Genomic DNA, 27,755 nt, shown 5'->3' with positions numbered 1-27,755 from the left:
TAAAAGTACATATGTGAGTAATTCTACGAAAAGTGTGTAATTTAAAAAAAATGCCTATAATTGAATTTGAGATAACGAAAAAGAAACAATAATCTTATAACTAAATTTTAATATTCTTAAGATTAATTCAAAGCTCTACGAAATGTTTTATGAAGGATACAACATTAGCAATACTTTTTCTAACTTAACACATTTGCAATCTTCGAATTTATTCTGCATCCCTTCTCTATATTATCTATCTATAATAGAATAATAGAATCCGCATAATGAGTTCATTTTTCTTTAAAGGATTGAAGGAATTATCGGATGTCTCTTTGGCAAGGTTTGTAAGACTTAAAAAAGTAGCAGAGGGTTGGTTTATGTTAGGTTGACTTAGTTATCCAGCGTGCTTTCTGAGGAGTGTCGGGGACTCTTCGCCAATTCTTTCGTAGTGAAAGGGTTTGTCGAGATAAAGGGTTGCCTTTTGGTTCTGTTTTTCGCCTTGTGATTGGAATGGTGTGCAAGGACATTATGCTAGCTAAAGCTAAATTCGGGGTAAGATGGGATAAAAAAAGCGTATGACAGTGCCAAAAATAGCAGTCTGTGTCTATTTGCTGTTAAAATCACATAAATTTTTACGCAACCCCTAAGTATATGCAACTTCCAAAAATTTTAATTAATTGTTTGCTTACAAGCACCTCCAAAAAAGTTTACCTCTACGTACTAAGATTTTTGGTCTTTTAATAAATTACTTCTTAAATTTTTCTCTTGAAGGTATGACAGAAATCAAAATCTACCTAAATGATAATGATTTTAAATAACAACCATTACTAGATAGAAATTTTAAAAACTAAAAAGTGGCAATTTTTAAACAAAATATTGAAAAGAATAAAAAGTAATATTATTATGTCCTCACTGAAATTTTTAAAACAAGAAAACACAAGCTTTTTGTGCTCGAATAGTTAAAATTTATACGAAACAAAAACAAAACGTCTCTCCATAATTAAGTGAGCTGAAAAAAATGTAATCAAGATTCAAAATTCTTCTACATGTAATTTTCGGGTTTATTAATTTCATTTCCTGTAATTCAATTAAAAATCTTATTTTTACATTAGAATTTCAATTCAGTTGCGCATTGAGTGTTGAATACTTTTTACGTTCAACAATTGAATTTGTAGAAAAGTAATAAAGCCACAAAATTATGGAATTTTTAATCTCAATTTCAACTATTTTGACTTCTGCACAAAATGTCCGATTTCTTAACAATTTAAAAGTATTTAAAATCTTTTTTATTTGGAAATTTCAAAACTAAAACAAAAATTCAAATTACGTCAATTTTTAAAATGAAAACAAACGCTCCATAATCATCATTTCAAAATAAAAAAAAATCAAACTACTCTTATATAAATTAACAATTTACTGATTTAGTTAGATTGAAAATCTTAAAAAAAAAGAAAAACAAAAGAATAAATTATTAACATTTTCTATTAAAATTTTGAAACAAAAAATAGTTGATCTGAATAAAACGATTCCATAGAATTCACCCGCCATCTTGTATAATAGATATTCAGAACAAGAAATAAAGGAAAACAAAAATTAAAAGAACAAAGGGCGGCAAAATAATTTCAACATTGATTTGTTTGCATTGTGCAAAAAAAAACATTAAAAAAAAATTCATTTGAATAATAAAATTATTAAGTTTGTTGAGGTATGTGTACCTTTAATAAAACATTCACTTTGTATATTTGAGAAAATTGGCGAATGAATTCCGCCAATTTCAAAACATCAAAAAGAAAAACGAGAAAAAAATATTTAAGATTTCTAAAATGGAAGTTTCCAAAATTATTCAAATTATTTTGTTGTTTGTTTGTTCTTTTTTTAAGGAGTTCGTAATACGAAATCAGGCTATATATTTTTGTTTTTATATAAACGTTCATTTTAAATGAATACGAATACATTTATAGTAAACTGAATACACTAAAATATATGTAAATGTACATTTTAGATGAAATGTTTGAATCTTACATGATGAAGATTTATGATCTCATTGCAATCACAATGAACCCATTTAAAATTAATAATATAACTATGTGTATGTATATACAATATATAAAAAAATGGTTAAAATAACATTGAGAAATAACCATTATAAGATGAAAAATCAAAAGATAAACAAAAGAAAAACAAAATTGAAGCGGCTCAGTTCAATTGTTATTATTCTTGAAATGAATATTACATCAAATGAACAAAAAAAAACAAACAAAAAACAAAAATAACGACCTTAATAATAATAAGAACAGCAAAAAATTTAAAAAAGACCGTATAGGAAATTTACATACGTACATAGAAATCCTCTATATATTCATAAAAACTTCTTTTAAGTTTAATTTTGACTTGGTCTCAGATTCCGATATGATGGTTTATTTTCTTATAATCTATATACAAATACATACATACATTTATGCATATAAAATGTTTGATTTTAATTCTTTTGTTCAATTGAATCATACTGTAAGTACACAATATAAATGTGATCTGACGAATCAGAGATTTGCTTAAAAAAAAAAAAAATTATTATTTTTTTTTTCTATATGGCTATAAATGCTTCTGTAAAAGCATTTTTCCTTATAAATTTTATTTATTTTTTTTTTTAATTTTTTTGATTCTTTTTCGTATAAAAATAAAAGAATTCAAAAGAAATACAGCGGAACAAAATTTAAAATCGATTGATTTTCAAAATTTTATAATATCCCAAAAATGGTTAAAGATGAAAAACAACAAATATATACAAAGGAAACAACAAATATGAAAAAATCTAGGAATTTTGTTGAATAGAGAATGACAGAAAAGACCATTATACATATATAGAATACTCGTAATACCAATAGTATGTAGAATAGCTTTGTATACTCTTATATACAGTGGCGGCAAATATCTTCTCTATTTTGTGAAAAACTCAAAATGAAAAAATATGTACGTATGAATGTATATATGAGGACCTATTTATAATATGTAGAATGGCGGAGGTTAAGTTGTAATTTAATTTTTTTTTTGTTTTCATTTTTTTGATTTGCTTCTGTTTAACTATTTATTTGCTACCTTTTTGTTTTTCATATAATTGTCTTATAACTCAAGAGTAGTTATGTAGCATAAGTAGAAATGTCTATTATATATGATTTTTCCTCCAAATCCCAATATAAAAATTCAAAAAAACAAAGAAAAAAAGATGACGGCATAAAGGAAGCTAGATACCATTGTATTCTAGCTTTAATATTTAAACACCAAAATAAGTAAAATCAAAAAAAAAAATGAAATAAAATTATAACAAATAAAGCTCTTATTAATGCCGTAGGCCTTGTCTTTAAAGAAAAAAAATTAAAATAAGAATGCAAAATATTTTTCTTTCGTTTTTTATTATTATTTATTTTTTTTTCAATAATAATATGAAAACAGATCTCCATAATGAAGTTAAAAAAGAAACTTCAAGAATCAAACAAACAAACAAAACAAAAAATTAAAATTGTATCCAAAACGAATTGATATTGCGAGATATGAATCATTGAATAATAACCAAACAGTAGTAAGTACATAGTAGTTAACCATAAAACCCATAGAACATTTTAAAATTGGGTACAGAATATGAACACATACATTTTTTATATACCAATATTATTATTATTGTTATTATAAAAGATGGATGTCGGTATTATCTTTGAAAATTGAACAAAAGTCGGCAAAATTAAAAAAATATAAAAAAACAAAAAAACTATAAAAATAAAAATTACAAAAATCAAAAAAATTTTAATCGAACATTTTCATAATTTTTTTAGAAAAAGACAAGAATTGACATTAAGAATTGTTTTCAGTTCAACAAAAAAAAAAAAAAACAAAAAAGAAAATGGAAAACGTAACACAAATGAAAAATTTTTTGCCTTTAAACTTTTAAAATTAGTAATTGAAAACTATTATATTGGAACACAAAACAAGAAAACCAAAAAAAAATTATTTATAAGAAAATATTGAATGCTCGTGAAGAAAGGATTAAGAGTTTATGTATAATAATTATAATTGAATATTTTGTAAAATAAAATTACAAAATAATTGATAGATTGCTTTAATTATGTAATTAATGAAAAAAAATATTTAATTCCATAATTGATATAACATATACGTATACATATTATATGTGGAGTAATATAAAAGTACAATTTAAATGAGTCGATAAAATATATTCACGTATAAAATAAAATATTTGAGAGTCATAGATTCAGTTGATCGAAACATCAATCGATTTTGAATTTAATGACATTTCTTTAAACAATTACCAATTAGTTTTTATATGTATACAATTATATATACAGTCATATTATAGAAAATGTTATACTCTTTAAATTCTTAAGTATGTATATCAGTTATGTTTTTAATATTCTACAAATTGAAAGTCAAAAATTTTTAACCCACAAATACCAGGTGTGTCCTTTGCATTAATTTTAAATTTAAGACATTAAAATATTTTTTCTAAGTTCGACAGTTTTCATAGCTTGAGGACCGATGTATTGAGAAGAATTATTTTATGATTAGTACCGTGATTTTACAGTTATAAAAACACGAATCAAATTTTACAGATCGAAATGAAAAACAAGCCTGAACTAAAAAACGTTGGACCACGTAATGAATCGCAGGACCATTACAATCGTACAGTAAATATGATAAAGTACATTTTCATAACATAAATAACATTATTTGTACAATGGCCTCACAAATTATTAAGAAAAACTTACATCGAGAGAGCAAACTTCCGTAACATTTCAAGCAAAAGGTCGGAGTCTTCGGGTACTGAAATTCAAACAATAAAAGTAAATAATAAAAATGTAAAAAAGAACATCTGAAACAGAATAGCATGTTTCCAGTTTGATTTTTGAACCTCCATTTAAAAAAATTAGGTGTTATGTATAAGCCCACTCAAAATACCGACAAAAAATTCAAGAAAAAAAACGCTCTATAAAGAGCATTTACTCCAGTATTTTACATTTCTCTTTTTTGTGGTGCACTATAATACTCGTATATACTATATAAGGGAGAAGAGAAAATTTTTCTTTTTTTGCTTAAATAAAATGATTCCTTGTTATATACCAAATTAAATTATATAATTATGATATTAAATATTTTTTTTAATTTTCATTAAAAATTTAATTTAATAAAAATACGTTCTTTGTCGCTCATAAATTGAAAATATTCATATATATTTCAAAGGTTCTAAAGTTATTATTAACAGTAAAAGCTTTCAATCATATAATTATTAGATTCATCTTAACACATGAGTTCCAAATATGACGCAATTAAAGTTCAAATATTAGAAATTTTAAATAATTAATTTTAAAAAATATGGCGGCTTTAGTGCGAAGACTCCGATATTTCTTCAAGTTAATAAATAAATTTTAAATTATTACATTTAATAAATAATTAAATTTTATTGAAAATAATAAAAATTAAAAAATACGAATTTAATTTAATACCATATAGGATTTTTAGGAAAATGTAAATTCAGTATTAATCTCCAGAATCTTAATAATCATATTCTACCGAATTTGTTTAAATAAAGAACTATAAGACGATTATAATAGATACAATTACATACCAAGCAAATTAACAACAATTTCAGTAATGCAGGAAAAATACTATTTTAAAAGAAACATTGTTTTACCATACAGACAATAATTATGCATACCCAAATTATTGGAAAATATTAAACTTGAGCAAATTTTTATAGAATACAAATGGCATACCTTATAATAGCAGTATCATACAATTTTCATATAAAAAATTAGTTTATATTAATACCTATGTATTTAATTTGTAATTTTCCATTCAGTATAACACAATAATGAATTAAAAATAAAACAATAATTACTTCAAAATTTCATAAAATCAAATTTAATTATACTTATTTTTTACGTTGAAAATTTTTATTATTTCTTGTGCAATTATTTGTCATATTTTATGCGTTAATAAAAAATCAACAAACAATGTAAGCATACATATGTGATGTCCACAAAACTAAGTATATACCTATTTAGTGGATAATAAGTCCATGATTAATGATTTTCCGCCATTTAATAAATATTCCACTCATGTCACTAAAATGTTGTAAATCATAATATAATATAACAATAATTATAATATAAAATATAAATAGTTGGACATAAACCATGTATGTGTATGTTGTATTTGTGTAGGTTATTCACCATAATCATCCATTGTTTTTATAACAGAACCATATACTGTAAATATTTGCCGTCAGCTATAATTAATAAAATAAACTACATTATATAGATAGATTTTCTGACACTGCTTGTACGTACTTATGTACGTGTGCAGTATTACCTTAAATACAATTTTTATTCTAATTGTATACATACATATATACATACATGTACATTTGGAAGTAAGACCAGTTATAATTAAAATAATGTTAAATAATAATTACACGTCGGTAATAATCAAGAGTTTTAATAGTTGTTAACTTTATGACATTTTCAGTTATAATTTCAACACATAAAAAAAGAGAAACCAGACATTTTTTTTTTGTTTTTTCGGAAATAATTAAAAAAATTTTATGTTAAAAGTTAATTTTGAGTTAAAAATTATTGCTCAATATTTTTTAGATTTTTTTGATATCTATTGTAACTAAATAATTAAAATTTTATGATTCGTGTAAAAATTTTATTTAATTTGTATTAAATTATGAATAAGTTTTATTTAAAATTTCGTTTGTGATATACGGTGAAAATTTTCTTGAATTAAACAGTGACATCTAAAGAATTTTCATGTCATGTTCAAGGAAAAGAGAATTCTATTTGCAGATAATGAGCATACATTCATACATAATTCATAATACAGTCATACGATACAAAACAATACATTTTAAAGTTATAATTTCAAAATGATGTTCAGCGTTCGTGCTGAAAAGTATACATATAAGGTATTTCGGAATAAGAATTTAAAACGCACTCCGAATTTCTCTTAAAAATTTTTTAATAGGTAAAATGCAATTATATCACCAAAAAAACTTTTTATTATTAAAAACTTAAATTTTCTAATAATCTCAAAAAATGTAAAAAGCTGAAAAAATTTAATTTTTACGATCAATTAGAAGAAATAATCACATTTTTCTACGGCGTAATTTTATTATTTTACCAAGAAAAGTGTCCTCATTTACGCTAAGAGCAACAATATATGCGCAAATACGATATTGAAGTAAAGCATGCATAAAAAAACATGCATGAACAGGTATCTAAAAATTAGTAACTAAGACGTTTAAGCCGTTTTACCTGCTAGGCCTTATTATCCCGTAATACCTTATAATTGAAGTAGAATTTAATTGAAGTTTAAAAGTTAGCTATGATTTTATTTTTCAATTTGGAATTTTATTTTTATGAATTTTTAAGAATGTTCCGCAATTGCTGTATGCTAATATAAAAGTGTACCGGATTATTTTTCTAAAATATTTCACACATATACCACTGATCAAAAGTATTCCTTATTCCATAATACAATTTATTAAATGGAATAGAAAATTAAAGGTACCCTATAGTATTTTTTTTTTTTTCCTTGTTCACTCCTAGAAGGAGCATAGGGCTAGTTGCATGATTCTCATGCACTAGTTTCATAGCGTCATAGAGTTTAACTAGGTAGGTGACTAGCCTGCCGTAGTTTTATTTATATTAATTATTTGAGGTTATTAATTTACTGTTTATTTTTCTTAGTCTTTAGTATCGAATATTATGAATATTTGAAAATTACTTGTATAATATTTATTAGTATTGCATATTAAGTTATATAATATTGAATATAATTTTTATAGTGATCTGACCGGGGTTTGAACCCGAGACCCTTCGGTTAAAGGGCCGGTGCCATAACTACTGCACCAATGGTCAGATACCCTATAGTATAAATCCTGTTTATTTCAACAAAAACTTTTTGACACGAGAAAATTTTATTTTTTGAAGAATTTTTTTTTTCTTTTAGTTTGGTGAAAAATTATTAAAGGAAGTTTAATTTTTATTACACAATAAATAAACCACAAATTTAATAATAAAATAAATTATAAAATTAAAAATAATGGTTGCGATTAAATTTTTTCCCTCTGTAGTTTCTAAACTATTTACTTTTTGGGAATAAAATAAAAAAGATAATCAAATTTTGGAAATGTCCGAATGAGGGGGAAACACGAATTGTAATGAAATTAATTAAAATTTTTAGTAATAAAAATAGAAGAGGACAAACATGTGTGTAACTTTAAGGAAAACGTTACCTAATAAATTTTAACTCGGGAGGATTTTATTTGTTTTTTGTTTTTGAAAATTTTATTTTTTATCTTGACTTCTTAATGAATGTGTGCAGCAGTTAGAATTCATTCAGTTATATGGTTGATTTTTAGAATTCAATTATTACATAAATGGTTTTTTATTGTAACAACTTATATTTAATAGGTTTTTTCATATTTTTTGTTAAATAGTGCGAATACTTAATAAATTTGTACACCGTAATATAATGACTCTGGTAACAACTGTAAAAGCAAGTATTCTTACAGTTATTTTATTCCTATTTATTTAGTTTAAAAATCTCACCAATGAAATGTGGATTCGCAGCCCTCGTGGAATTAATGTTCTTGAATATAATGAAATACATCCACACCAATTACTTTCTAATTGGATGCTGAACAGTCCATGACTCCCTGACACAACTGACTATCATAGCGTTAATCCTACAGTTCATTTTATTAAAAGACAACTAGAAATAAGAAAGGTATAGGAAGAGAAATTGCGCGACTTCGTCAGCCCTTCCCGGGCACTATGGAATACACATTAATTTTAAAAATTTTTTAGGTACTACAAAGAAGTTCACTTACTAACTTTGGTGCTACCTTGAAATTAGCAAGAAATTAGAAAACACACTATAACGTCATTTTTAGAACGTAAGTAAATTTGTTTTTTTTTTATCAAAGAATAGACAAGCAATCTCCAACTTACAGTTTACACGTTGAGCACATTTTTGACATATATATTTCGGATTATTATTAACGACTTGGTTTTTCATTTTAGATTTTAAAATTTCCCAGCATTATCGGGTCCTAATAAGAATGCGTGCAACTATTTCCTGATTTCAAAATTTAACCCTTCAGTTAAAAAAATTACAAACTTTGTAAAAGAAACCTTTCATATTTTTTTTAGTTTTTCTTCTTATTTATTTAGATTTCACATTTTTTTTTTTAAATCAAAAATTTTAAATTAAAAACTGTCATAAACTAAAGATTCTTTAAGAATCTTTTAGTCATATTTTCTTTAATAAGTTTTACGATATTACAACTTTTGTAATTTTTTTGTTATCATTGGCTACGCAAATTACTTCGTTCCTTCCTTCTAGCAAAACTCCTTCATTCTAATTTCATTTTTAAACATAAGATGAATAACACAAAAAATAAAATAAAATTCATAGTTGATTCATGATCGTGATAACCAGAATATCGTATCTCTTCTTAACAACAATAGTGTAAGGATATGTTTATGGTGCAGGGATGTCCCCTGTATATTATTGGCAAGTATATCATATATAGCGACACTTATAGACATTCGTGTATAGTATATAATACATAAGTAAATCAAAAAAATATTTTTCCTTTGTAATACGGTCATAATTCGTTCAACTTGACTTGGTTAGACAAAATTAACCTGGAAACTGAGCGATTTGCAATAAATTGGAATTAAGGTATCCTAAAAAAAAAGTAAAAATAAAAAAAAATCAAGTTAGAGCAAAAAAAAAAAAATAGAATTATTTATTACTCGTTTATTTCATCTTTGGCGGAAAACTTGCAAATGAGCCTCTTTTAATATAAATCGAAATTCATGTAATAAACATACATTCCACGCAGATTCACCTTGAATGCTACATTCTACATGAATTTGTATATATACATACATGAAAATGAAATTGTGTAAAATTGCAAATTAAAATAATTTAAAAAACTTCATATTTTTTTATCTTACAATTGAAAGCTGTTCCTTTTTATCTTCAAGAATACGAAGAACCGCTATCATAATTAATATTATCAGTATATTATGTATAGGCATTGGTCTTCCAGGCGGTTTTAACATTGCAATGATGTCATCTAACTTAAATTGTAGTAAATATGCTACATTTATGTGTAATAATAATTATACTAAATATACTACGACATATTCATAATATTTAAAAAACTAAATGAATTTCAATTAGATCAAATTCAGGTAGTGTTAAATAAATAAAAGTTTTAACATTGAATGTGCAATAATTTATTATGCTACAAGTTTTCAAAACGTGCGCTTCAATTGTATTTTTATATACTAAATATAAAAATCCAAATCAAGATCATATGAAGTGCTGGTTAAAAGAGAATTGTATCACAGGGAGGGCTTCTGTGTGTTAGAAACTGTGTTAGGTATGTGTTTTGTTTAATATTCTATAAATGTCAGTAAGTTATTGAGGGTGATTCTTCCGTGTTTACACTATTGATTGAGTTGAATAAGTTGGTGAGAAAAAATTGAGTAGGAATTTGTTTTGAAATCTACAGTTAAAGCTTTGTGGTCGAAGAGGGATGATTTTCAGTTTCCGGCGCACATTGTTCCGCCGGACGTTTGTTTTGGTTGTTTGGGTGAAAGATACGTGCTTTTCAAGTATTTTAGTCTTAGAAACCATTTTAGGGGAACAGTAATTAAGCGATTTTGAAATTAAAATATATTTGCTAAACTTCTTTAAGTTGGATTGTTCTAGGAGGGAGGAATGTATTATGATGCATTGCCGATTGATCCTTTGATGTGTTAGTACTTGGTTGCTGGGCATAGAATTCTCTTTCTTCCTAACTAAATGAACTAATTTTTCGAATTCCATAAAAAATGTTCTTATAGTCCTCACATTATGCTATCTACTTACCATAAATAGACAACGTTAAATATCCATCATCCGCGTTAAAAAATAATAAAAAAAAAATTCTTATAATAAAATTTACAAATTAAAAAAAAAAGTCAAAATGCTGTGAAATTAAAAAATGGAGATTTATACACGAATTAAAAAATATAACAATAAAATGAAAATTAACTTCGGAAATGAAACCAACAAGGACGACAAATTTATTTTGAATTTGCAATTAAATTCGCTGCAGGCAATTTTTGATTTTTTCTTCATCAATTTTTTTTTTTTTGTGTTTTCTTTATTTTATATTTTTTGATTTGATTTTCTTCTATAAAATAATTTTATTTTTTTTTTGTGTTTTTAGGAAGACTTTTAAATGGCAATATAAAACGCGCGTGAGATCAACCACTTATTAAATTGAGAAATTTTATAAGGTACGTTTAAATGTCTTTTCTTAACCATAAAAATGGGGAATGAATTAAAGAAAACTGAAATTCACCGATGGGATCTTTTGTGAAAAGAACACATAAATATTAAGAATATGAACTAAAAAATTACATTTAAAATTTAATATTATTTTTTTTTATTATAGTTGCTTTTGCTTTATGTGTGTATAGTATTTATGTTATATTAGTCTCGTTTATTGGTTTGATTTAAATTAAATTTTTGCTTATGTCATTTTGTTCTTTTACGTTTTTCTTTTTTTATATTTAAATACTTGAAAAAGGTGGAATAATCGGAGGTTGTCAAAAAATGGAAGGAAGGAAAGAAGAATGAAAATTGGATTTAAGAAGTCAGGAAATCATTATTCATTTTGCGAGGTAAATTTATACAGTAGCTCTTATATATTTATGAATATTCTAAACGAAATTTCCATTAATTTATTTCAATGCAATATTAATTTGTTATTTTCTTATTGAATGATTCGCATAAATAAATATTTCATAATTAATTTTAGGTAAATTAATTAACTTTACAGAAAAAGGAATTAACATATGTTTTTGAAAGCTTAAGATACTAATCGAATAATAATGCAGAATAAACCAATTTGTAAAACAACGATAGACCCGTAATAATTCTTAAAATATGTTGTATGCAAGTTGAAAATTTTATTCTTAATTTTGATAAATTAGTTGGAATGGAATAAGAGATTCATCAGATTTAGTAAAATTTTTAACTTGCAACAACAAATTAGGGCAAATTTCTAATTTTGAATAATAAAATTTTAATTGAATTTTTAGGTTGAAATTTTTATAATTCTACACGCAAATTTAGATTTTTCCAACACTTTATTAGAATTATCAGGGCTGTTACAAAACAAATATTAGCAACACAAATCTACTTTTCTTCCCTCATAATAGATAATATTTTTATGAAAAAAGTGTTATAGAAAAAAAAGTGTTCTAATTCATTGTAAGTATTACATAAATCACGTAAACACTCCTCCTACGATATTAATAAATTGATTTTGAAAATGTATCATAAACCACAATATTAAAATTTTAAAAGTATTTTATAAAAATTTTAAAGCAATTCATCATCCTTAATTTTCCTATTAAGTCTTTTCAAGTTGACTTAAATAAACTCATCACTACTTCCCAATTTAATCATATATTTTATAGTACACATTTGACCACGTACCCATAAAAACATTTTAAATTTTTTAGCCTATAAAATGTTGAAATTTTATCTACCATATTTTTTGTATATTATCTACATTTTTTTCTATCTTCACTTAAAATAATTCAATTCTATAGCTGTCTATTTATGCTCATATAAATTATATTTGCCCACCTTTTAGAAATCGCGAGGGAAGTTATATATATAATAAAATCTTTTATACTAGTAACATTAAAACTGATGAAAACAATAATTTATCAAAATTTTTCCTTTAAAAACATTATACACATTTGAAATATAATAAAGTTGTTTAAGTTGTTTATTTCTCCGGTTTTTTTTTTCAAATATTTTTTAATATCTTTATAGAGGTGTAAATTTTTTTTGGGTAAAATTTGTATTTATGGAAAATTTATAATATTAAAATAGTTTGATAGGAAAATGATGTTAAAATTGATAGGAGCATGAATTCTGTTAATAGTATTTCATATAAAATAATTTTGATTTTAAAATCCAATAACTGGTAGTGTGGAAATTTAACTTCACTGTTTTAAAGCAAAATGTATTAAGAAAATTATCTTAGAAATTAACGCAGAATTATATTAGCCTTGTGCTAGAATATACAACATACTATAGTTTGATGTAAAGCTTATCAATTTTAGAAATTTTAATTAAAACCAAAACGAAAGATGGTACTTTAATATTATTTGCTAGACATATAGATGCTGCTTTAGTTTTACTGCAGTTCCTAGAAGTATGCAATAATTTTTTTTGTTTTTTTTTTTTTAAAATTCATTAAATTTTTTTAATTACTGTAATTACTTATTTGTTTATTAAGAAGTTCTGAAGTGGAAGTTAACAATACAAGGCAGCAAATTTTTTGGGTAAACTTTGTATGCTTATTTTAGTCTAAAAATAACCGTTGTTTTTAAATACGAGTAATAATTTTAATACATAAATAGCGTCTTTTGAGTGATTCTTTGTTAACCTGTTTTTATTTAATAAAGCATATTTTTTAATTTTCTTCAATTCAAAGGAAAAATAGAATCATCATATTTTAATAAAGTGTTCGCTAGTATAAAAAATAAGAGTTTAAGAATCTGCAGCCAAAAAAAAATCTGTTTATATAAAAAGTATATACTCAAAATACAATGTAGAAATACAAAAATCCAGAATTATAAACAATAATTTAATCTTTTATTCGCGATTAATCCATCCAATAGTAATTTTTGTAACAAAACTTATAATTTTGAATTTCAAAAGTTTATAGAAGGTTAAAAAAATAATTAATTTGCACAATTCAATTGACTTGAAGGTCTGAATTACATCAAATATTCATAAAATAAATCCTAAAGCAAATTTTTTTTTTATATTTCATATACAAACAGTATGAAGTTAAAATAATTATTACTATTCTTTTCATTTCATTTCGTAAAGTCTCAAAGTATTTCAGTTGAATTTTTCATTTCCTAAAGGCGATAATTATTTATTTTGATCATATTATATGGGTTTTCCATATATTATTGTATATATATATATATATGAAATAATTGTAAGTTTCAGAAAGACATTCTTAATTTTACAAAATATAACCAATTTAGAAATTGTGGACCAGTTATTTTTAATTTTTTAAATTCTTATAAAATAAGTACTTGAATTCTTTATAAATAAATGCCGGTGTATTTATAATTTTCCAATTATCTTTTAATTTCCATGTAAACCTGAAGAAAGGAATTCAACCATCTTTTTCCTTTTTTTTTGTAATTTTTTTTTATTTTTTTATTTATTTTGATTTCAAATTAAAATACTTTTGTCAATTTCCTATAACCCAGTCATATCTTATCTTTAGACCCCCACAGGGGTCTAACCGCACATCTTTATATATACAAACAAAAAAAAAATGCACAATAAAAAAAAAACAAACAAAAAAAAAAGAGAAGAAAAATTGAACATATTTCATAAAACATATTTGTTTCGATTCATGTATGTATGAGGCGTGTATGTATGTTATAAACCATAGATTGGGCATCATCATTTCAAACATGAAAATTTATTCCACCTTGCAGCAGAAGACAACTACCGCAATAACGAAGCACACTCATATCAATGTATACTAACTACATATACAAGTATATGAGAATCAATGGGACGGGAATTTTATTTTCAATCTATATGGGCTTTTATTTATAATATTAAAGAGTGTTCTTCAAACAACTTTTGGTTTTATATTGCAATATAACCAATAATATATATTTTTGTTGTTGTCTTTTAATAAACAAAAAATAAATATTAGATGCGTTCCAAAAGATAAAAAGTCTTCGGTTGCTGTTTTTTTACTTTTTTTTTTATTTTATATTTTTTGCCTAACTGATTTTTTAAACAGATCCTACCATTTTCGTTTTTTTTTTTTTGTTTTTAAGAATGCTAAAACAACAGCAAAAGCAGCACCACAAACAGTAACAAGAATTAAGAGTTTATAAAAAAAAAAATTTATTGCAAATTTTTTTTTTTCTTCGTATACCTATATAAAATGCTAAAAGCCAAAGCCCAATAAAATCCGATCTTGTACAATTGTACATTTTAGTTTTATACTTACAACTTTTGTTCTCTGATCTATCTGATGATATGATTTTTTTTTCTTTCTTTTAGTTTTCTTTTAGTTATTTTTAAAAACTTCTGTGTACTTGCGGCCTCAATAGCGCGACATGATTACATGAATTTTTATAGATATTTTATGGTTTCTTTGAAATAATATTTATACTAAAAATAACGAGAAGCTATTTTTATATGTATAAGAAAAGTTGAAAAACTTTTTGATACTAAACTGATATTTTTGATATTATTGCAATTTTGTCATTGTTTATATCTAACTATTCACCGCGTGAGTGCGCGTGAGTTGTTATTAAAAGTCATTTTCATTTTAATAATAATTTTTCAAAAAAAATTTCATAAAATTTTAATAGAAGAATTTTTATTAAAATTTTGTATAGGGTAATTGTTTCTATATAAGAAAGAAATATGAAAATATAATTAAAAATTACACAATTTTTAAAATTGCATTAGATGCATTTAGTTTAATTTTTAAAAAAGTTGCTATGTTAAGCGAAAAATTCATAAAATTTTCTTACTTCTCAACAATAATTTTTTGGGTACATTTGATTTTGTTGGATTTACGAGTATATTTGCCAATATTCAAAAGCATAAAAATTTAATATATTGAAAAAGCCAGTTTCACTTTAAATCCAATTATAAATTCATATGTATAACAGCATTATAAGAAAAACCTTTATACCCGAAATGAGATGAGGCATAACACTAATTTTTTACTTTTGACATGTGCAGTGCCACACTATATAAAAATTATCGCATGATAAATTATTAAAATTTAAATATTATTAAAATTTACAGTAATCTTTATAAGCTACTGTTGTGTTTCCATTTAATTAAAAAGCAAAACATAGTTTATATTATCAATTTAAATAATCGAGTTTAAATTATTTCTAATAGATTTCATATATTTCTTCAATTTGTATAATTGCTGAACAGCACGAATTTTGTCTGTCTGGAACTAAATTTACATCCAAAATGGTTGAAATTCATTTTTTCTTACAACTTGTCTTTTAAAAAATAATATGTGCATTATAAAAATAAAAAAATATATTGTTATTGTTTTTGTACCCAAACTATATGCACAATCGAATTCTATATGAAAAGATTATGGAATCATTTGTAATCAAACGTTGTGATATACTGTCCTTTCAAAATTTTTTAATACAATTTTCTGTAATATTTTTTTGACATCTTAGGTATATAGAAATTTCTATAAAACAATATTGAAAAATAATTCGCATACAATATTTATAGTTTTTATTTCTTATTACTATTAATTTTAGATGTTATATTTTGAATTTTATTAAGAAATCCTTGCGAAATTTGATTTTTTATAAAAGTTTTGATATGAAGGGGAGAGAATGTCACAAAAATTTTGTGTCTGCCAAAATTGAATTTTTTTTGTTGTCAACTAAGGTCCATAAGTCCCCAACTAAAATAAAACACTTTACTGCACAAATTCCGAGTAATACCAATAAATTTCAAAGTTTTCCGTTTTGGTAATTTAGGTTTATTTTTTTGTAAAAGCAAATTTTTCAAATGAAACATTTAAAAATAATTTCTGCATTTAATTTTGTCTTGTGTTTTTAGAATTTGTAAAATTAATACATTTACGTTAAAATAAAACAATAGTCTATATAGGTAAAAACGAGGTATTCTTAAAAAGTTTATAATTCTTTTATATCCCAGTTATGTGAATTGGCCATCCCAGTCACGTAAATCAGTATCATATACTCAATTCAATACCACAATCACATTAATTCTTTAAAAGTAATTAGTTATAAAATTAAATAATAAATAACATTTTGTTTATAAATAAAGCATGTTAAGAGTGATCAATATTCTTCCTGCTTAGAATTGGCATGTTTGGAGCAGTTCTACTAATTTTACGTCTTCAATTCCTCCTGATTGCAACCTGCTACGCTAGAGTAAACAACACTGATTAAAATGCGAATTGCTGGAATATTTAGCGGATCCATAGGGCAAGTGTGACGGTTGCATATTTTATCATCGTTCTCAGTCATATTTTTGATGAAAAGAGCAAAAAAAATTTTCTTTGTCGAAACGTAATACATAATAGACAAAACAAATAATAGACGCTGCTCTTGTGAGTTTTATGTGATTGTCAGCAAAGCTATCAATATCTTAACAATATCGAAATGGATTGAATCAGAATCATTAGAACGAAAAAAACTGGAAAAGCTTAGTTAATCAACTTCACTTAAGAGCTACGGCCAAAAACTAAACAATTGTGGACATCACAAAAGAAATGGAGTGCGAATACGTAGGAGTTTTCATGTGTTACATATTCACATTTATTTTTTCTGTTGTATTATACTAGTGTATGGTTGTATCCACAACAAAAATACAAGAAAACAATATAATAGGAAAACATATTTTCAAAATTTATTCTTTATATTTATAATTCTTACCTAGTATCATAAGCTTGGAGCACTAACATTATACAAAATTTTGCTTTTTTGACGTAAAACGATCGTTCTTTTGTTGTCAAAATAACAACAACAAAACAAGAAGTATTATACCGAAAAGTTTGAACCAATCCAATATAAAATTATATAAAGTCAAAGAATTTCAAAAACTATGTTCATCCAAATCCATTCAATGTTTAAAATAAAGACAAAAATTCAAAATTTTCTTGATTGTAACAAATCCATAAACTATATAAACACATATATTTCGTATTATTATACAAAAACGCAATTTACAAAAGAAATCAAAATAAAAAAGAAAACAAGAAACAATTCCAAAATTCAACAAAAGATTTCAGATTCAAAGAAACTATCCGACATGCAAATTAAGTCAAAGCAATACACAATTCTTCTATACTTGGAAATTTGAACTTTTCTTTTTTTTTCTTGTTTTTGTTTGTATTTTAGTAGAAGAAGATTATAAAACATTATAAAATCAAAAAAAAAAAAAAAAAAAAAGTAACCAAAGAAAATGATAATCCAGCAGGAGATTTGACATCATGAGCATCAGTTCATTGCTTCTAGTGTTGTCTTCCGAATGATAAAATATGAGCATTGAATAAATTGACTGAATTATGAGAAGGAGAAGATTTCCAATATTTTTGGTATCGATTCTTTATTGTTTTATTTGTTTTTCTTCTAAGTTTATATGCTTTTATTATTGGCCTTAAAAAAAAGGATTACCATATCTGTTTTGTAAAATAATTTATTATAATAGTTCTACGAAATTAAGAACAGAAAAATTAAAGAAAATACCAAAAAAATCATTTGAAATTTTTATTTTCAAACTGTGTACGTTACAGTTAACGTAAAACAAAAACAAAACAAAAAAAAAAAAAAACAATTTTCTCATCGCTTCTCATATATTGGAAATGAAGGATTTTTCCAATTCATAGCGAAGATTTCTTTGTTCATATTTCTATACCAAAAATGGGTTTTAGATTTTTGAAAACAATTTTCCTTTTCTATAAAAACATTAAACAACGCTTCGGCATAGTTAAATATAATTGTGAAAAAATTTTCTATTAAAAAATTTTTCGATAATTCTTCAAACAAAATATTCACATACCATATTTTTCCTATGTATAATAAAAATATTTTATGTAAAATTGTATGAGATAAATGAATTAAAAAATCGAAAAAAAAACAAAGTAAATCTGAAATGAATTCTTTGTTATAAATGAAATTGTCATTCAAATGTCATTTTCTATTCGAATTGAAAGAAAAATTAGTAAAATAGTTTTATCAAACTAAAAGGAAATAAAATATGTAATTGATTTTTTTTATAAACTATAACAAATAAATCTAGATTACGGTTAATACTTTGTGACGTCACACAGTATGATGGTCCAAGAGGTTTGGCAGACATGTAATTTTTAGTTTTGCAACTGTTTGATGGCTTATTTGTATTCCACAAGTTTATATTCAAGCACGCACACATACACCTGTATGATGGCATGCAATTAATCAATCAAAGAGTTTGTAATTCTTTAAAAATTGATTTTAATTTTTAATTAACGCAATCGATTTAAATTGACGAAATAGTTTAGTTGCTTTAATGTTCACGCAACAATTCTACAATCAAGCAGTCATTTTAAAACTAAAAATTGCATGTTTATTCTTTATATGAATGCTGTGTGATTGTTTTCGATGCTGTGTAATTATTTCCGGTGATGACAATTATTTAGTAATTTGGGTGTTCTTTTTAAGAAATTATAGCATATAAATTTAGCATTCTAATTCATATTTGGTGAGGTCATATGAATTACAATTTGTATGATTTAAAAACTCAAAGGATGTTATTTTCGATATTGTGAAAAAAGACAATTAATTATAATTAATTCAAGTAACCAAATTAGACACATATACAAAATTCTTGTAATTTATTTCTTGCGTGTTTTTAAAATTTCAAAAGATTCATTCATTAATTAATAATTAATAATTTTATAAATTTATTTCAATTCAAAAATTAATTTAAATTACCATAATAGATAAAAAATAAAAAAATATTTACATTGTATACACAATTTTATACTTACATATATGCGTTTGTTCATCATATTAAATATTTTCAATTATGATCCTCAAGGCTCGCACAGCCATTCTATGGTATACTTATACAGAATTATAATTTTCATATAAGTATATAGAAAAAAAAATCAAATCACAGCATAAAATTCTTTTAGTGTATAATTTTAACTCCCTATTAAAGACACCAATTATTTAATAACATTTTATTCGAAAAAAAAATTACAAAAAAAATAAATAAAAGAAAAAAAGGCGAAATGTGGTATATAAAGCTTGGAAATGATGAAAAAACAAGTAGACCATAAATTTGAAAAAATATTCATGTTAAATTTATTCAACGTTTAATAAACAAGATTTCGTGTTGATTGCATCAATTTAATGAAAATAAATTATCATCAAAGGAGAGAAATCGTTTTTCTTCTACCTCTTCATCTTATATATCTAAGCATATATTTATGCATATATGTGCATATATACTTTTATAAAATTCGCGTTTCTATCATTTGCCTGCAGCTTGTTGTATTTAAGCGCCCTAATATTGCAATCATTTGTCCTTTTTTTTTTGTTCTTATTTCTTATATTATTTTTTAAAGAAAATTGTAATTTCTATTTCATTTTTATTGTATAGTTGGTTTAAGTTTTTTTCATAAACACATTATACAACTGGATTATTTATTTCTGATATAATTGTGAGAGCAAAACGGAATTCTAACATTTACCACATAACTGTTATAACTGTTGTTCTAACAGTTATGTGGTGATACATAAATCTTCATTATTTATGTATCACTCGATAATATAATTTTCGCCTTTTTTTGTATTTTAACAATTATTGTTAATTATTATTAATAATTCTATAAAATTAGTCACATTATCTGTCTATGAGCTCTCAGAATTCAAACAATTTTGATACTCTCAAGTAAGACATCAATTTCCTATATTTCATCTTATTTTTTACATAATGTCATACAAAAAATATTAGTAATTCATTTCTAATTCAAAATTTAGCCGCTTGGTGCAGGATGTGTATAAAAATAATTGAGAAAAAAACAGACAGACAAACTCAAATAAAGAGAGTAAACTGTTTTTTTTTTTGTTACGAAAGTTTTATGACCTACAGTTGATTCTTATTTGTCTCCCTTTAAAATCTTTAAAAGTACCAACTTTTCTTATAAATATTCTCTTAATTTAATTTTAGCTTCCCTTTTCTCTTTATCCTCATCATTCCTTAATATTATTTTTTTTCTTTTATTTAAGTTAATCTCATCAGAAACCACCTCATTTTCTTTTTTGTTTTTGTTCTTTTCGTTCTTATAATGAATTTTTTTCCATAATTCCTATCATAAGTGAAGTTTCTGGTTATTATTCTTTTTTTATTATTATCGTTGTATAGTGCGACTGTATAACAGCAACAGTCAAGTATATCAATGATTAATTTATTGCTTTCTGTTAATTGCTTGCAATGTTTTGCGAGTTGTAAGCAGCAGGGACAAATCGAAATTGTAAGAAGGTAAAATGAAAAATTAAATGAGAAAAATAAAAAGTAAAAAGCACAACACAAAAATAAAAGAAATGCAAACGCTCTGACTCTGCTAAACCCTTGTAACTTTGTACTTATAGCCAGTATTATGTTTTTTTTTTGTTTTAGAAAAAATTAATATAAATGTTTGGTACCACGCTCTCTTGTATTTCTCATAAACAAAATCAAAAATAAAAAAAAAAATAAAAATCAAGAAAATTATTTAAAAAAAAAACAAAATTTTCACGACAATGTTTGTTACCTGTGTGCTACACAATTTTCAATCAAATTTTTTTAAGTTTTTTTTTCCACGAGGTCTATTTAAAAAGTAATTGAAATTAATAATATTCCAATAATATTCGCAATTCGTTTTTAGAAAGGAGCATTCTGTAATAATAAATAATGTCCTAGCTTCCAAACAACACTCATTTCATTATAAACACTAGCACATTAACAATAACGCTAAATTTTTAAATATTGTATACTTACATTTTTACGAATTGCAAGTACTCAAGTCATCTGACGGTGACATGGAAACAAGCCATTTTTCAACCCGTGTCTGCACGAAAATATAGATATTTTCTTAATACAAATACATTTTTCCAAAAGATTAAACAGTTATTTGCCGATTTGTGTTTTTTACAAGTTTTACAAGTTTTTGTATATTTTTTCATCTTCCAATTTCACCTTTGGAATTGTTGTGTTTTTTTTTTGTCAGTAAAATGTATAAGGTTCCTTTACAATTTATTCTAATCATTCAGTGTTTTGTTTATTTTTGCCACTTATAAACGAGGAAGGCGCCCTTCCTTACAAAGAAAATAATTTGATACTTCATGCTACTCCTATCAAAACAATAAAATGCTTATTCTAACATAAACGAGGTCGTTTAACTTAATTAGAATGTTTTCCTTTTTAGAACTTTCGAGAACTTTAGAGGCTTCTAAAAATATAAATGTTTTACAAATTGTGCAGCTACAAATTCATTCCGTTTTGTGCAGATCTATAAAGAATCAAATTTTAGTTCTCAATTTCATACTTAACCGCTCTTATTTATACTTATCCATAAGTAATAACATTCCTCCTAATTCGACTTCTTCCCAAATAATGATTAATCATTCTAGTTGTTGTGTGATTGTTGTAAGTGCTTCCATAAGGTTATCTTTTTGCTTATACAAATCCAGTATTCATTTTAAAAATCTTCTATCCATTAAATTTTAAGATCTAAATAATCTTTACAGTTTTACCTCGTAAATTATTTTGGTTAGTTTATTATCAAAAGACATCAATAAAACAAACAGATTTAATTTTTGGATTAATGAGTTTTGTTAACGCATCCGTTCACAAATCGATTGTATTATTGGTCCGACATATTATTATGAAGAATAAATGGGGCCGCGTTTCTTGTACACTTTCATACATTTATATGTATGTATGTATTTACACATGTATATATGATTAATTTTTGTGTTTTCTTATGTTTTAATAACTTTATTATATCTTCATTTATAAACTATATTTTTAATAAATTCTCTAATTGAACATTTTGAATGTTTTTGATTTATTTATTATTATTTTTCGCTTTCTTTTGAAAAATTCGATTAATTTGTTCTCCTTTTTTTTGAGTTTCACGAAATTTCTTGTTTTTTTTTTTTGTTTTATTTCCTGTCCCATGATTAATATTTACTTGTCAGACTGAGAACCAAATTGGAAGCAAATTAAAATAAAATTTATCTTGATTTGACACAAAATATTTTTAAGGTATATTGAAATAATTATGCAAAAAAAAAGTAATTAAATTTATTAATTAGGAAAACAAAAATGAATAATTTTTAAGGATCGCGGAAAAATTAAAAGCTTATTATTTTTTACAATTGATTTTAGGAACATTGCAATTCAACATGAGAAAAAACTCTCAAATGAAATCTGCAATTTAGCTCATGTATGCGGATTTAAAAGAAGGTCCAAAATTTGAAAATAGTTTAATATTTGCGAATGATTCTTTATAAAATTAATACAATATTTTTCGGACAATTTAAGAACGACGTTTTTGGCAACGGGGATAAGTGATTCTTTTCCAATAGAATTTTATATTTTTGATTGTAGCAAAACATCTCCGCGGTTGTTTCTAATAAGTAACGGCATAGTTTTGACAAATGTTCAATGTATTCATCACACACTACTTTGTTTAAATAACTTTCGATAAAAGAACTTTTAAGGTATATAAAATGCGCTTCCTTATGCAAACTCCTTAGTTCGATATAATACTTTCGATATAAGAAAAGATTTCGATATAATAATTATCCCAGGTACAATACCTGAGCACTGATGCAAACTGAGTTTAATAGATTTTATTTAATCTGATTTATTTAAAAATTGAAATATTTGGAATTCATCTATAATGCATCGCACAATGTTACATAGATTTTAAGAATATCCATATTTTTCTTTGTAAATGTCCTGAAAATTTGAAAATCTTTTCTTTTCTTTTTAGAATTAATGGAATAAAAAATTTACATTGACATGACCGATAACGCGATTATACCACCAATAGTTTTAAATGTTAATTTAAATTTCTTTCGCCATATCAAAAATTTTTAGCTTACAGAAATTCATCTTGACACAAAATCTATATATTCATACAATTTTATCCTAAAGATTGTAAAGCAAAAAAAAAGCAAAAAAAAAGAAATGTTCGTCATTTAAAAAATCCCGCAATAGAAAAAACTAAAACCCTCTTGAGATGAACATAAATCGTTTTAAATAGGATTGTCTTGTTTATTTTTTAATTCTTGATTTTTTATATCGCGTATTATGAACTCATCTTCAATCAATCCTCAATTTAAAAAAACAAAAATAAAATCAATCAATCTTTTACTAATAAATGTATCGGAAGCATCGAACACGCGAACAAAGTCAATTGTGGTGAATGTGTATGTTCGCACTGAGTAAAATAAAATTTAAAAATCCGTTGGTTCCTTCCGTCTTTCTAAATTTTCTGTGTTAGTGCTGCTGTTGGAATTTTTATCTTTTTCTAATAAATAAATTATAGCCCGTCATTCACATGAATTAAACAATTTTGATCATATTTGATTCGATTTTTTCTGAATAAAACAAAAATAAAAGAAGAATGCAAAACAACATTTTTCCCATGGAAATTTTTGACTAATCCTTGTCGATTCAATAAGATGAGCGATAAAAGGCCAAAAGGTGAAAAAGGTAGATGATTTATATATTTTTTTTAAATATATTTTGCATCATGTAGGTGAGAGTAACCAGATCTACGTTTAAAAATTGAAAAAAAAAATATTGTAAGGAAAGAAGTAAGAACATAGAAGAAGCAGAAGGAACTATACTGAAATGATAGTTTCGGTAATCAGGAGCGTAATTCCAATTGTTTTTCTAAAAAGAATAAGGAATATGACGGACAGATGAACGGTAGATGGAAGTGACCGTAACTAATACATAATATATTTTTTGTATAGTTCTCTAAAAAACATAGGTCACATGAATTTAAAGTGTTATGTAAAACGGAGAAATTTAGAAACGATAGCGGAAACCACAAAACATGAGAACATCGAAGAAATAATTCTAGTGAGAGGAATGTTATGCCTGAATATATACATATGAAAACACTGTATGCAGGAGAAAACATAAATTTCCTTAAACTATTTTACCGCTTACTCTCCAAGTGGGCAAATTAAGAAATCAATTTTAAATATTACTCTTTAAAAATTCTTTATATATGCCGAAAGAATTAAGATTATACATTATTTTCAATTCTATAAACAGGTTAAACAATTGGTTTGAAAAATCGAATCTCTAGACCTGAATATAAATAAGGAACTGTAAGGGGAATATTTTGAAATTAAACTTTTTTTTTTGTAATTACATGTATAGACTTATGAAATTTAAATAGTTTATTTTCTCTCTCAAAAATGTACATCTGGTTATTCGATACACGCCTTGTTATATAAACATATAAACTTTGTATGTTTGTAAATGTAGGAATGTAAAAACAATTTTTTATCTGAACATTTATTTGAAAATAAATTTATACACATAAATGGATTTTGACATTTTCATTTTCAAGGATTGAAAATTAGATTAGCTGTTAAGAAAGACAAATAAAATAATTTAAAAAGGTTATCATCTCCGAAATTGGATAAAAAGAAATAAAAATAAATTTATCCATTTAGGACAATTTTTTTTCTTTCAAGACAGTGTCTTTCGCCAAAAAGAAAAATAATAATATAATCGAAATTCAAATTTGATTTTAATTTTTTAACAGCAATTTCTTTTTTGAAAATATTAAAATAAAATTAAATTGACATTATAGTAAATCCAATCAAAAATTTATTAGTTAGTCAATCACCTTATTACATAATGCAAAATTTTAAAAAATTCTTGTAAAAGCAATGTATATTGTCTATAGTTTAGAGAAAGTGTTGCAGAATATTATGAAAATACCTTTTAAATACTTCTTTCCAATTTTAAGGAGGCTATTGGAAGCTGTTAGTTTACATTAGTAAAAAACTGTAAATTTGGCTGTTAAAAAATGTAATCACATTACCTTCCTTACTATGAATGCAATGCAATCGGTAAAAATAATGTTGATATTTGAAATGATTTTGCAAAGAATTTGTGAAAATTAAAAAATTTTCCAATCCTATTACACAGTTCACATTGTTCTTAATTTTTGATCGTATTAGGATTTGATGAATAATTTCAAAACGAAAAATAAATGCCATATGAACGGAATTAAATTTTTATTGACTTCAAATACAAATTTCTTAAACTCTAATCATATTCGACGGAATCGTCAATTTTGTTACGTTTATTGAATAATAATAACAATTTTTTGAAATACTTCAATTAAAATGTTTGTATTGTAAGTATATTTTCTTTAAACAAATCTTGTAGATTGTAATATTTCAATGGAACCGAGTGGGGCAGGAGTAACCAACCAAGCCACCGCAGCCATTCTTGACTTATTGTAGCCTCCCCACGCTCCCACCTATAATATCCCCGTCCCAACCACAAAGCCGGAGATATCCCTAAGGGAGTTGAACAACAGTTCCCGAACACTTAGGGACCCACGTCCAAGACAATTGCGGCTCCGAACAGCCAGGACCGGACAGTCGCAGAGAATGTGCACGGCGGTTTCATCACCGCCCCTACAATATCTGCACAGAAATTCGCAATAGTGCGAACCCGGCTCCTGTTCATCCCCAGCAACTCTGCGGTGAATCCGCTAAGGCACGCCGAAAGAAACACCTTCGCATGACGGCACCCTTTCGTGTCCAGCCAGTGAAGATCGCATTCCGCCGCGAGCAGGCAGGCAAACCTGACAAAGTCAACCTCAGATCCCCTCCGCGCCAGCCCATCGGCGATCTCGTTGCTCCCATGGCCACTGTGGCCCGGCACCTAAATGAGCGTGACTCTGTTCTCCGATGCCAATTCCACAAATGCAGCAAGGCAGCTCCAGACAAGCTTGAATGTAGCCTGAGCCGAATGAAGCGCTAACAGTGTATATACCCCCTTTCTATATACCCCCTTTCTAAATTGATTCTTAGACAGATCTCTATTGTATGTATTTCCGCTTGGAACACCGTGCAATACGGGTCAAGGGCTTCATACATACGCGTGTCCGGGCGGACACCGTATACACCCGAACCCACACCCTTAAACAAATCTTAATTTCAATTGTATATAAAAATAATAAGAGAAATAAGTCGCCTGCGTCAAATCAAGAATTCTTCTTTAAAATCAATCACAAGTATGTACATATGAAGAAGCCAACTTAATAGCACTCCTTAGAACCAAAACTGTTATATTATACAAAATCGATTTAGATTCTTAATCTTTCAATTTTACATGACAATTATTATTAAATTTAATTGACCATTAAGGATAATCATCTTAGACACGATATTTAAATTGATAGATTTTTATCTTACATGAAATTGAATAAAAATCAAATTTTATATTTTTATAAATAGTACTAAAACTCCATATCGTAACACTCAATAGAAATGTAAATATCCTTTTCTTTTTTTAATCAAAAAAAAATTTTAAGAATAACTTTTAACAAAAACGAAAATGTATTTACAAAACAAAAACACAAAAATCAAAAAGGAAATGGAAAACATCTCCGGTTTGGAATACTGTGTATACACATTTTATGATATTCTGATATTCATATCATAAAATGTGGACATATCCGTTGAGAATTTTTTCATCACTATATAGATCCGGAAATCAAAACATGGGTCTGAGAAGAACTATGTGTAGCTAGGAAGGACAAAAAAAATATCCTTTTTTATAACGTTTCTCTATTCATATACAAATATGAAAAGAGCCCCCAATATAATAACCAATTTCATATTCAATTTAATTTTGTTCGTTCATAGAATTGTATATGATGAAATGAATTCATATCAGAATTCAAAAGATATTCAAAAAAGTCATATTCTTCGCTCGTATGTATACAATTATATGTAAATATGATGTAAGATTAAAATTTTGTAATTCATATGAAAAGAGCAATAAATAATTTTATAAATCGA

This window comes from Condylostylus longicornis, unplaced genomic scaffold, assembly GCF_029603195.1.
Source record: "Condylostylus longicornis isolate FDR11 unplaced genomic scaffold, ASM2960319v2 ptg000055l, whole genome shotgun sequence".
Taxonomy (NCBI): Eukaryota; Metazoa; Arthropoda; class Insecta; order Diptera; family Dolichopodidae; genus Condylostylus; species Condylostylus longicornis.
The sequence above is the reverse complement of the archived record's forward strand: the minus strand, read 5'-3'. Positions refer to the sequence as shown.